General features: G+C 40.0%; 1 protein-coding gene across 2 annotated transcripts in view; it reads left to right on the top strand.

The window, feature by feature from the left end:
• Positions 1–13,580, top strand: part of LOC117415139 (neuron navigator 3-like) — a 283,877-nt gene that overhangs the window by 64,581 nt on the left and 205,716 nt on the right. Inside the window, exon 1 of one of the 2 annotated variants that reach the window (XM_059027614.1) lies at positions 8,861–9,005. The exons of the other annotated variant lie outside the window; for it this stretch is intronic. The gene's annotated coding sequence lies outside the window, so the exon portion shown is untranslated. Of the gene's footprint in view, positions 1–8,860; positions 9,006–13,580 lie in introns of those variants that run through there. 2 annotated transcript variants of the gene reach the window in all.

Here is a 13,580-nt window from a genome sequence, read left to right as displayed (position 1 = left end):
TGCTTAATTGCAATTCTTCATTTCGACTGCACCTTCTCATTCTTTTAAAAATAGATGCATTCTGAAATCAGATGGATTTCTATCTCCCTGAACCTCAGACAGTTCTGCACCAAAATCTGGAAACGAAGAGATGTGTTACAAACCGAAATCAGAGATGCACATTAAGTGGTAAAACTTGAACAATAAAGAGGGTGTCAGATACCCGAATCCTCTTTTGGGAGACATGGAGTCCTATGAATATTTAATAACCGTGTGTGTGCGCCTTCAGTAATAATGGAAAGATTTATACAAGGCCATTTTGTTGTCAGATCTTGTTATTCTAGAGACAATAGCGACCTGTCTGAGATTCCACTGTATCTTCAAGTTTATTTCATTGTCCCTAGGTGAACTGATGTGGCCTTGAAAAAAGATGTCTCGTCTTGATTTTGTGGCTTGCTGGACATTAGCAGGCTTAAGGGCTGTGCAGATCGATCATGCCCTGAAAGAATTTTAAAAAATCAAGGACTCTATCTGTGATAGCAGAATCTCAGCGGTTTAGAGGAAGTAAACATTCGGGTCAGGGTTGAAGTGCTGATTGGTTACTGACTTATTAGGACCCTGAGCAACTCATTAGAACTTATGTGCTTCTGATATAAAACTGGTTAGAACCAAGATGATGCATTTCAGCTAGGCTATCCTGATCGATGGATACTGCACATTATTCTACAGTATCTATCTATCACATTATCTCTCTCTGCCTGGAATCCATTGAGGAATTGTCATTACTTTAGGTTTTTATCCACAATCGTTATTTTAAAAATGTATCATTTTCTACTACTCCTTTTAATTTAACCCACTGTTGTCACTGATGATGAGACAGAAAACACAGAATTTGAAGCTTTGTATCATCTGAAAAGCCAAACCACCCTAAAGGCAAATCACCCACATAGCAGACATCAATATTTCCTGCACATCGCTATTGATTGCCTACATGTGTAGTTACATAAGTAATTCTAGTAAATGAACCCCAAGCACATTGTATTGCTTTCTAATGAAGTGCAACAATACAGGGTATCAATACTGTGGTGAGTAGATTTTTAAAGGAGAAGTGTTTTTTTTTTTTTTTTTTTTTAAAGTGCACTGTTGAGTATACAGCTCTGGCCTACTTACTTTGAGATCCCTCCACCTTGCAGTACTATCGGCCACAGGCAGCACAAGATAGAGGATTACCGTTCGTAAATCCTGGATTAACACATCTAAGGTGGTGGATTTTTGCTGATAGGCGTGGCTTGGAAGGCATTCATCTTATCTGAAGCTTTGGTTTAGTATGTGAGGAGTGCACTAGAGAGCGCCCGGGCGCTAGAATAGGCGGGTCAAATACTGTACAGGGGATTCAGTTTGGGAAGCAGGAGTGCAGTAGAAAACACATTCATTTTCTTAGCATGTTTTAAGAAGTTTTTGCCAAAATTGGGACTGTGCTCATTACAGAATAATGTAGCTGTCATTGGACTATAATTACTGTAAAGTTGTTGTGAAAACAAGCTAGTGGTAAAAGGATTTCTCACTCAGACCTGGCTGTCCATGTGAATGCTTGCAATTATGTCATTATTACCAGAACAGTGCCTGTTTAAACAGGAAAGAGATGCTGTGCACTTACGTTGTCACATTTCTGAATAAATAATGCCTTCGGCATGCAATCATGTATCATAATGCATAAAACATACAATTGCAAATTGTTCTACCCAGAAGATCTATTTGGTTATTAAAGGAATGACCATAATGTTTTTGTTGTTTCTCGTATTAAAGCAAGTTGAGATACTCACTCATAACATTCCCATCTGTGCATGGTCTAAGATCATTTAATCATGCTCTGTACTGAAATGCTGTTAGTGTATTTCGGATCATCTTATAATTCACAGATGAGCACTGAAATGAAAAATAACCTACTATATTAGTTTATTTAACATTGGACATCATTGACAGCCATATTTTAATGAACTCCAACACCCAACAAGTAGTATAGATGTAGGTGTGGTGTGGTGTGGGGTGGTGTGGGGTGGCTGGACTATATACTCTGGGCAGCAGTGTGGAGTAGTGGTTAGGGCTTTGGACTCTTGACCGGAGGGTCCTGGGTTCGGTCCCAGGTGGGGGACACTGCTGCTGTACCCTTGAGCAAGGTACTTTACCTAGATTGCTCCAGTAAAAACCCAACTGTATAAAGGGTTAATTGTATGTTAAAAAAAATGGGATATCTTGTAACAATTGTAAGTCTCCCTGGATAAGGGCGTCTGCTAAGAAATAAATAATAATAATAATATGCGATTCCCCGGAGAGCATTTGTTTAGGTCACAAGCCATTTCCCTTGCCTCAAAAAAGCAGTTAATCACTCAGAACTGTGCAGTACACAATGGAACCATGATTACATTATTATTAATGCAGTAAAGGCTTGTTTTGTTCCTTCTTTTGCACTATTAGTTTCAGTGCGATACAGCGGTTACTGGTCTGGATCACACTGTTGGCCAGCTATTCCACTTGTTTCATAACATTTTCATTATGCTGCATAGGGCTTTATGTGTTTCTATAACTGCTTTAATATGGTTTGCTTTATGTCAAAAACTGTATTGTAAAAGCCCCATTAGATGAACTAGTTTGAGATGAGTGTATTCCCCCTCCTCAACATACACACCTGCTTTTAATTTGTCTTCCTTGAGAAAGAAAGCGACATGAGAAATTAGACTTGCTCTGAAATGTTGCATGTTGTCAAACCAGTAAAGAGGTGGTCTGGGAATAGGGTGTGCTGCAAGTGCCAAAAGAATGTGGTAGGTGGAAATCAGCCCGGGCAGGTGCATTATGGGAACTGCAAGACTCAGGATAATAAAGCCTTATTGTAGATTCCCCTTTTACGCTTGCCCTACGCTAACCCTTTCTTGGAAGTGCATAGTGTGTAAGCGTATTTGTAGATGAAGGTGTGTAAAGGCTCATAAGGGGGCAGACGCTCAGAAGTTACATCAAGCCTCTGATTTATTAAAACTGCAGGTTCCTGTGGTCCATGCACAACTCTTGACAGGTTAGTTTCATACACACATCTATTTACATGTGACCTTTTCCTATTGCTTTTATTGGCTGCCGAATACAATTGCCTCTACTTATCCCACATACCTCTATCAGCTGCTCCAACTCAACTGCTCTGCCCTCTGCAAGCGGCGTGGGGAGGAGATGTGCTCGCAAAAGGGGAGTGGTTTCAACAATAACACCTTAAAGGGGCAGTACAACTTTACATAGGAATTCAATGCGAGCAGCTTGTAATGTTCAATTTATGAAGCTGGGCAGATTTCAACTTGAAAACAAACTAGAAATATTCATATTGTTCTAGTTTCTCTTGAGTAACAGGCTACAATGCTTGGGGCGCGGGCCTCACATGAGGCTAGATACTCTGACAAGTTAATAATTGATGTGCCAACAGACTGTTTTTAAATATTTTGTTTTGGTTTTCATTTTTACCAGACGCCCAAGGGTACAGCCAAAATCTCCCCGTGATGAGATAATCTCATGAAGGTTGAAATTATTTGTACTTTTATTCATCTAAAGTGAGAAGCTGACAGAGCTCTCCAGCAGTGTTACTGTAGGACACACAGCCTCACAGCACCTCATTCACCGCAGCTGTTTTTCTTCACCTGAAGTTTTTTGCCTTCATCTTTATCCAGATTTTCTGATGAGCAAAAAAAAAAAAACAGGTCATAACGTTGCCAGTATGGTGTAGGGCCACCATGGGTAGCTAGGCCAGTATTTAACTGATGTGACAAACAGCCTGCTTTTGCATTTGCTTCAAACAAATATTAATCAAATTAAATGAAATCTTGACCAAATAATTACATTTTATTTCAAATGTGCAAACTTGCCAGCAGAAAACAAAGCAGTATTGCAGTAGCATAATAGAAAAAACCCCAGCATATTACAGTGGTAGGAACCGCCAGTCCTGGAGGGTCATTTCACACCGGTAGACCTACAGGAGCACCATGGGCATCACCGATTCAATATGGCAGCGAGTTGGCAAGGTGTTTAAATTATTCTTTATGGGTACTTTTATATGTTATGTGATTTCTGCTTCTAATTCATTCAGGGAATTTGGATGGTGGTGCAGTTATTGCCCTGCCATACAGAGGAACAATTTGAGTCTTTAGTCAACAAGTGGAACCAAACAAAAGAGCCTGTCAGGTCAGCAGTCCTGGCTGATCGTTCATCATTTTCTACTGGAAAATACATATACTGTTTCCAGATACGCCCGGTCCCCAAAGTGTGTCGTAAGTCAAGCTTGTGGGAAGACTGTTTAGACAGCTTTGTGGACCGTTTGGTTTTGACTGGAAACAAAAAGCCTCTGGTATAGTATTAAAAGGATTGCGTTATGGCTACTCTCAAGGGTTCTGTGAATTCTGTTGCATTCAGTGTGCATTTACATGAGAACGGGGGGGGGGGGTTCCTTTGTTCCTGAAAAGTATGGACTTTGAAGATGCATGCTTTTGACAGAACACAGATGATATTTACACAGGGGGATACTCTTTGAGCGCCAAGCCTTTTCTTTCACTGGGAGAACGACATGTTTGTAGAGATATGATTTAAAAGCCTTGTTCAACCCTGCTTTGATGCTCATGAATCTGATATCATCAGAAATGTCATCCCACGTAATCCTCTATAGTTAATAGCATGTTGTCCTTATCGTCTTTTACATGTCAGCAAGAGCAGAATTTGAATTTCACATTGATTCCTGGTAATACTGAGATGTGCCCATACTGATACCTGTTAGTAACGGATCTTACACTGTTAAATTATTATGGTTGAGGAGGGTATGAGGTTAGGCACTGTCAGTATCTGAGAAATGTGTGTCACTTAACAGGTGGCATTTGGTCTGTAAAACTGAAAATTGTAATCGTACCCAAGATGATTATTACTATTCAAAGGGTAAAGTGAAACCGCATTAGTTTACATTTACAACTTGTCTTACGTTTGCAAAATCCCACAACCAGAGACAAAAGGGAGAGAATCAGACTGCTCTCAACAGTCAATCCTTAAGCTTTTGGGATGTATACTATAAATATGTATTTTGTTTAAACTCATCAGTGCTGTCATTTTGCAGCAATAGTAAAATAGAACACAGGCTGCACACACTATTTTACAAGACATTCTGAAATAATACACATGACCACACTGTCTGATTAAGCAGTAAACTACCGACTTGCCATACATTGCAGATTCTTCCTATTTGAACTATGGAGGGAGCTGCTTTGGTAATGTGTGCCTTGAAAACCTCAGACTGGTTTTGCTATGTGACGCGTCAATGACTTACCTTCATGGTGAAACTAATAATTGAATATTATTATTATTATTATTATTATTATTATTATTATTATTATTATTATTATTATTTACTTCTTAGCAGACGCCCTTATCCAGGGCGACTTACAATCGTAAGCAAATACATTAAGTGTTACAATACAAGTAATACAATAAGAGCAAGAAATACAATAACTTTTGTTCAAGCAAAGTACAAGTGTGACAAACCACAATTCAATAATACAGCAGATAATAGTGATAGTTACATCAGGATATGATTAAATACAAAATACTACAGGTTAAACACTTGGCAGATTACAGTATTCTGAAGTACAGGATTAAATGCAGTAAAATAGGGGGCAGATAAGAGCAAAATAAAGCACATTTAAATGAAGGGTGATAGTGTCCCAGGATACAAACAGAGGAGTTCTAGAGGTTCTGTTTGAAGAGGTGAGTCTTAAGGAGGCACCGGAATGTGGTCAGGGACTGGGCAGTCCTGACATCTGTAGGAAGGTCATTCCACCACTGCGGAGCAAGGGTGGAGAAAGAGCAGGCTCTGGAGGCAGGGGAGTGTAGCGGAGGTAGAGCCAGTCTTCTAGTGCAGGCGGAGCGGAGAGGTCAAGTGGGGGTGTAGGGAGAGATGAGGGTCTGGAGGTAGCTGGGTGCAGTCTGGTCAAGGCATCTGTAGGCTAGTACAAGAGTCTTGAACTGGATGCGAGCGGTGATCGGGAGCCAGTGGAGTGAGTGGAGTAGTGGAGTAGCGTGGGCGAAGCGAGGCAGAGAGAACACCAGGCGGGCAGCAGAGTTCTGGATGAGCTGTAGCGGATGGGTGGCGGACGCAGGGAGGCCAGCCAGGAGGGAGTTGCAGTAGTCTAGGCGGGAGAGTACCAGGGCCTGGACCAGGAGCTGGGTAGCGTAGTTGGTGAGGAAGGGTCAGATTCTTCGGATGTTGCTCAGGAAGAATCGGCAAGTGCGTGCCAGGGTGGAGATGTGCTGGGAATAAGAGAGGCAGGGGTCCAGGGTGACTCTGTGGTTCTTAGCGGAGGAAGAGGGAGAGAGTGTGGTAGATTCCAGAGGAACAGAGATAGAGAGATCAGAGGAGGGGGAGGAGGAGGGAAAGAAAAGGAGGTCAGATTTAGAGAGGTTGAATTTGAGGTGATGCGAGTGCATCCAGGAGGAAATAGCAGACAGACAGGTAGAGATACGGGAGGAGATGGTGGAGTCAGAGGTGGGGAAGGAGAGGAAAATCTGAGCATCATCAGCATAGAAATGGTATGAGAAACCATAGGATGCGATGAGTGTTCCCAGGGAGCGGGTGTAGAGAGAGAATAGGAGAGGACCCAAGACTGACCCTTGGGGGACTCCAGTTAAGAGAGGGTGAGGTGTGGAGGTTGCTCCACGCCAGGTTACCTGGTAAGTGCGGTTGGAGAGGTAGGAGGAGAACCAGGCCAGAGCAGTGCCAGAGATCCCCAGGTCAGCAAGAGATGATAGTAGAATAGCGTGATCAACAGTGTCAAAGGCAGCAGAGAGGTCGAGGAGAATTAGGACAGAGGAGAGAGAGGCAGCTCGGGCACACTTTAGTGAGTTGGTGACAGACAGGAGGGCGGTTTCAGTGGAGTGAGCAGAGCGGAAGCCAGATTGGAGAGGGTCAAGCGAGAGTGGTTGGACAGGAAAGCAGAGAGCTGGCGGTGTACAGTCCGCTCGAGGGTTTTGGAGAGGAAGGGTAGGAGGGAGACAGGACGGTAGCTCTGGAGGGAGGTGGGGTCGAGGGTAGGTTTTTTGAGGAGAATAGGCTTAGCAGGGCTTGTATTGGGATATACTGTATAAACTACCCACTTCAGTGGTTTAATTTATATCACTGAATACACATACCAAGCCAGCTTTAACAATAGTTACCTGTTTAATTTGTTCAGTTGTTATGTGTTTTTATTTTATTTATTTATTTAATTACACTTATTAGTTTTTTTTTTTATTAGGTAAATATTATAGTACCCTCTACAAAAATGACCTGTTTTTTGTTGTAGTATTTCCCTTTTTTTCTTGTGTGTGTGTGTGTGTGTGTGTGTGTGTGTGTGTTGGAGATGGGAATGATAAAACCTGTTTTTTCAGTAACTTTTTGTGCAACTGTGCATCAGAAAGAAGATGTAAACTGCTGTAAAAATCCGTACAGCGCATGTGCTGTGAAATGTGAAGCAGGAGCTCTGCTAGTGTCTTCAAACAAACAAACCAAAAGAAGCATTTTCTGTGCCTAAGAAATAAGGGAGCCAAGAGTTTAAAGATATTTAAAAACTGCAGTAGATTTTCATGGTGCTGTATATGGATCATAGTACGCAATTCCCTAATGGTGAGGTGTATTTTTAACACACTTATTTGTTTTTCTACAATAAAAAACAAAAAACAAAAAAAAATAGCTGTGATGTGAATTGTAGCCGGCAAATGGTAATTAGCAGTGGATTTACACATTTAAACAGTAATCCCTTTATCTTTTGGTAAGAAGGCGCAATAGAAAGCTGTTTTGTTTGTCTGACCCTGTGCTGATTAGTTTTTAATGACAGGGCAATCCTAATCCCAGAACAGTGTCTATCTCTTTAGTAATCCTAATCTCAGAACAGTGTCTATCTCTTTAGTAATCCTAATCTCAGAACAGTGTCTATCTCCTGGGTAATCCTAATCCCAGAACAGTGTCTATCTCCTGGGTAATCCTTTGAGTACTGTCAAGTCTGTGTAAAAATGTATGTTTGTTTAATAGCTTTTGTTGTAATTTGACCAGGACCTTATTCAAAATTAGACTTTTTAGTATTTTGCTATGTGTAGCCCACATGGAAAGTCAATAACAAAAGTCTGTTAACAGTACCAGAATAATGTGACTATTAATGCTCACACTCGGTGGGGTGCGTAGTTAAAAATACTGATCAGGTTTAAGAGAGTGCGATCAACTTTATACCATTCTGAGGATTCTGCCCCTGCACGGTTACAAAATCCTATTCATATGAAGTGTGGTGCTTCCAGCTGGAATTCACTTATTAAAACCCCTCTTAGTTTAATTTGAGAACTCAAAGAACCACGCAGCAGAGAGTAATAAAGCACACCAAAGGTATGAGAATGCTAAATGGACTGCTATCAATTAATCTTTTAACTCAAAGTTTAGCGTGCAGACCTAGGTGATGATGCAACAGCCATCGAAACGAAAGCAGGTCATGCTCAGTTTAATTTGTATTTCTTTTATTTTTCTTGGCATAACAGCCTCGGTTAGATGTTATCTCGGGAAGACTCTTATTGACCGTGGTGTCAGTTTCCTACAGTTGATGCAGAACATGCCGGGAGATGCATGGTTAACACGTTAAACCAGTATATTACTTACTGATGTTAGCAAGAATATGTCTCGGGACAAGTGTGAGCAAGTTATGAGGTAAGACAGACTCTTATGAATTTAAGGACATGGTTAAATACCTGACAGCTGTCAAATAATATGACTAACGAAGATCCAGAAGGCACCATTGTAAGAGCAGTCAAGTACCTGTCTTCTGGGTTTAAGGTGAGACAGCTTTCCCTGCTTCGTATTTTAATCACATTAACATGGATTACAGCCTTGGTTAGATGTTTTCCATTGCAGGGCACTACATGATAACAGTGGAACATTCAGAAAGAACGTCTACATTTAAAAAAGCAGAACACAAGGAAATCAAGACATTTAAAAGGTAAATAAACCTGTACATCTGAGATTTCAAATAACAATAAAGGTACTGTTCACTAGTTTCTAATTGCAATAAAACCCTGATTTAAATCTTACCTTCCCAATGTGGTCAACTAGCAGAAGGTAATGTACTGTGGGTTCATTAGGGTTCACTTGTTTAAGTAACTCTAGTGAGGTGAAATTACACTATGGTATTAGTGCCAGTATCTGTAGAATTACCAAGAACAATTTAGCAAAAAATGTAAATAAAACAGCAGTGCTCAAAAAATCAAGAGGACCAGCTATAACCTTGAGTTCATGTTTGAGAAAATTAAACCTGATGGAGACTTTGATAAGGAAACATGCTTTGAAGGCAAACATATCTGTTGGCCTTTTTTTTTTTTACTGTTTTAGATCAAATTGAAAATGATTTATAATATTAATCCGATGGGTAGCATGTGCAGTATTATTTTCAGTTCTGGAGCTGTACTGTAGTAGTCGTATTCAGCATTTCTCATGAAGCTTTTGCAGAAATGTGTGTGTGCTGTTGAGATTTATATGAGAATGAGGTGGTGAAGTCTCTATCATCTCAGGTCATTGATTGGACTAACTATGTACCTTTCAAGCACAATTGACAGAAATACAGTATCTTATCTTTGAGAAATGTCACTGATTAGCCTGTGTGCCCTGGATATGTACATTATACCTAGGGCTTCTGTTTTTCGGGTTTTATTAATTGTATTTTTCGGTTCTTATTTTTAGCCATTTTTGAGTTTTATGTAAATCGTTTTTTTTCGGGGCTTTTATTTTTGATATACTGTATGAAATTAGTGTTTTTGGTTACTTTCCAGAATGTTTGAGTGTTTTTTTACTGTCAGAATATGTGTAGTAGTAACTTGACAGTACTTGCACACTTAAGTTGTACCTTCTTTCCTTTGCTGTCTTCCATAACAAAATCCCTATGGTCACGGGCACATTCTTCTGGGGTTTTATGTGTAGGCATTTTTGTACATTGCGGCACAATTCTGTTTTAAATCCTCCTTATTTTAACTGTAATTCAGTTTTAAATCCTGCTAACAAGCTTCCATCCTGATTTGTAATCTCGTTTTAAATCTCGCAAGCGGAGTCTCCAATAGAAATGTAGGAATGTGCTGTCACTCATTAGTTGGGGCGGGTTTAAAGTATTCAGAATGAATCAATAATAGATACAAGTCAGGAAGGCGGGACATTACCCAGCAGCACTGGGAAATGTATTTATTATTATTTTTGTAATATTATTTTTTAATGGGAAAAGGGTAACGTCAACGTGAATTGATTAACCATTTCCACAGTTTTTCCGGTGTTTATTGGCTATCCACCGATTTCAGTTTTTTTGTATTGGGGGTGTTTTATCAGTTAAAACTGAAAATCAGATAATCATAAACCAGTAATTGCTCCACGTCTTGGACGGCCGTGAGAGAGTTAAATACCATTCACTGTGAGGTTGGCGGTTTACTTTCAACAGCCCAGTATGTTTGCTTGTTATCTGTATGTTTTCTCTTCATGCATTATTATCTATATGATTGTCAGATGCTTTTTACCACCATGGGACTGCACACCAATGATTGACTTCGTTCAACTCAGATAAGTTCCCTCCATTTGCCATCATTTTTGGGTTCATTCAGCTTTATCAATTATAACTTGGGTTCCACAGGTGATGCTGACTTTGCCTTAATTTCAATTCAGAAACACAGCCAGCGGTGTGTAGCCTTAATTATGCATGAAAGTGTGGAGAAAGCAATTGCAGCATTATTAAATTAAGCAGTGCTGCTCAGTTAAATTTCATGGTGCGTGTTGTTTGAAAAATGAATCCTATTAAAATGACAACAACAAGCAAGCATCCAAGGGAATTGTGGAAAAGATATTTAGTGCTGAGAAATTATATTTGGTGGGTAGAGCCACTGCTGGTCATACAAGAATCCTATATAAGATCAGCACTTAGTGCAGCGCATGGTAACTGGAAGTATGGTGCATAACCTAGTGTTTACACATTAATACAGTTTTAGGACTGTTACATTTTATTTAGCCAGGACTTCAATGCATACAGTGGCTTTTATGCAACTACAGCTATTCCAAAGAAAGTCACTTTAGCATATTACATTAGACTTCCCGCTCATGTATTTAAAAGTATGTTGCCCTGCTAAAATTATAAACCCTGCAGCATATAAGATTTTCAACGTCTCCCTCAGTTCAAGTAGAAAAGCAGTCGGTTGTCTAGATACAGTACTGACAAATAAGAATGTCAGTCTTTGGAATGCAAAACTGTAGTTTAAACTTGTGCAAAGTGTTTTTACTGGTAATAATTAGTACTGTAAGGTACCTGGTGTGTTTCTGTAACTGGGTACTGTAGGAATGGTCTTGTCTAAGACATGGCAATGAAAACCTTGTCAGGGTGCAATTCAAGCTACTCCTTGTGGAAGGGCCGATTTGGTCTCCAGCAGTTTTAGTTCTTGTGAGTGCAAGGTATGATTTACCTGATAGGTATTTGTGAGGCTCAATACCTTCCTTGTTTCCAAATGGGTCATGTTTATTTAGATAGGTGATAAAGTGAGAGCAATCGCTCAAATGTAAGCTAAAACAACAATAGACTCAATTGCTAAGCCAAGCCAGTGTGTTAATCTCCTGTCACAAATCCTGCATTCTTACTAAGTTCATTGCAAGTTTGAAGCAGAGAGACTTTTGTTGCCAAAGCATGTGAAAAACTCAGTGGAAGCACAAGCCTTGAAGGAGACAGCAGAGATCTACATCGCAAGGTAATTCTATGTTTCTGTATTCATACAGAATGCTAAAAAGGTGTACTACTTAATCAGTTGCTTTGCGCTAAATAAGCGTTAATATAAGACACTCACTCACGTTTGGCTAATAGAAACTGGCCAGTATGCTTATAGCACAGACAGCTCCTCAGTTAGGTAACCTTTGGAAAGTGTTGCTGGCACACCATCAACAGTAGTACAAGTCGTGATTGTCACAGCAGCAACCTTTACATGCATTTAGTGCGAGTAAGTCAACACCTATTAATCAAAACAATGTAAAGCAGCACATTTGTAGCTGTTGGATCTGGCAGCTTTCCGACAGGACTCTGAATCACGTTGGGCTCTGCAGAGGCTGCACTGTGGACATCAAGAGAAACCTTTAAAACAGAGATGGCATTTGTTTCAGCACTGCGTTCAAAAATAATGTAGAAAACTGCAATTGATCAGATTTTCCATTGTGGTCAGTAAGTAGACTCTGTACTCTACGCTGAGTGGAATCTTTTAGTACATGTGTTGTACTGTGTTTCTTAATCCAATTTATATACAGTTGTATGTACCGTATTCAACATTGTAGGTGTTTTAGGGTGGTATTGGACGTTTGCTGCTAATGAATGCTTTCTGTTGGCATCCCTAACTTAAGTCACAAGCTATCACCAATTAAGTGGTGGATTTGATGCACTAAAACATCCAGCAGTGGCTATGTCAAGTGGACAAACTATAAAAAATAAAATAAAATAAAATTCAATGCCTTCATTTTGACTGCTGTTGTCTTCATGTAATCTGATGGTTCCATATAGTGTAGTGACAGAGACAATTCTCAAAGAGGTTCGCTCGTGGTCAAATATTTTTATAAATGAAGGAAAAACAAATAATAAAAAAATAGGGTGCTGAGCGTCCTGTTAACAGGTTTTGAAGTTACCTCAGTCTGTAAACTTCAAAAATATATACCCTAATCCAAAGAAAAAAAGAACACATTTCTGTGTTGTTCTCTGTAGTGTGCTGAGTAAAAGTGCTTGTCACAGTCGAAGACAAGGGAATTTTGATCCTGTTCTCACTCCACACCGCACTGTAGCCCGGAGGGTGGACATGGCTATGTTAAGCACAGGAGTCGAAGCCCAGTCTCCATGCAGAGTGCATGTGGTTTTTTGTTTCACACGCTGGCGTAATGTTTTTGGCAGATGTATTGATGAATTGCTTTGCGGCCTGCCAAAGGCAATCACACAGGTGATGGAATATGGTGGTGCTTTGCAAGAACAAGTGAAAGAACGGCCTGTGACTGGTAACACAAGATAAGCATGTTACAGTAAGTGCAGGAATACTGAAGCATTGAGGGCTTGTGTCTTAAATAACAATTAATTGTAACATGCCATTTAAACAAAACTTTCAAGAACCAAATTTGAAAATGTTTTTGCAACATTTTTCATAGTAATTACACAAAATATGTAACAGTTACTTGCATTTTCTTCATGTTTGCAATCATTAGTGGTTCTTGCAGTCCCTCAAGTATATACAGTTTACTGGTATATATGGCTTTCTGTTTTGGTAAGTCCGTGTTAAAGTCCTTTAAATTGAGCTACTCTTCTGTTCTAGGTGCCTGTCATAGAAACGAGTGTAGCTCATGAACTCAGGTGAAAGCTTTAGGGTTTAGCGGACAGTAAAACAACTCATACAAATGAAACGTGATAGTGTTTGCTCTAATGGTTTGGGTGTGTGGGAATGGGTAGTTGCTGTACCCTAAATGAGGGATTTACTCAGGGGCCCCTGAGCCTCAAGCAAGGGACCTCTTGCATGAAGAGTAAGCACAGTAC

The sequence above is a fragment of the Acipenser ruthenus genome, chromosome 7, assembly GCF_902713425.1.
Source record: "Acipenser ruthenus chromosome 7, fAciRut3.2 maternal haplotype, whole genome shotgun sequence".
NCBI classification, from domain to species: domain Eukaryota; kingdom Metazoa; phylum Chordata; class Actinopteri; order Acipenseriformes; family Acipenseridae; genus Acipenser; species Acipenser ruthenus.
Note: the sequence above shows the minus strand (reverse complement) of the source record. Positions and strands in the feature narration are given on the sequence as shown.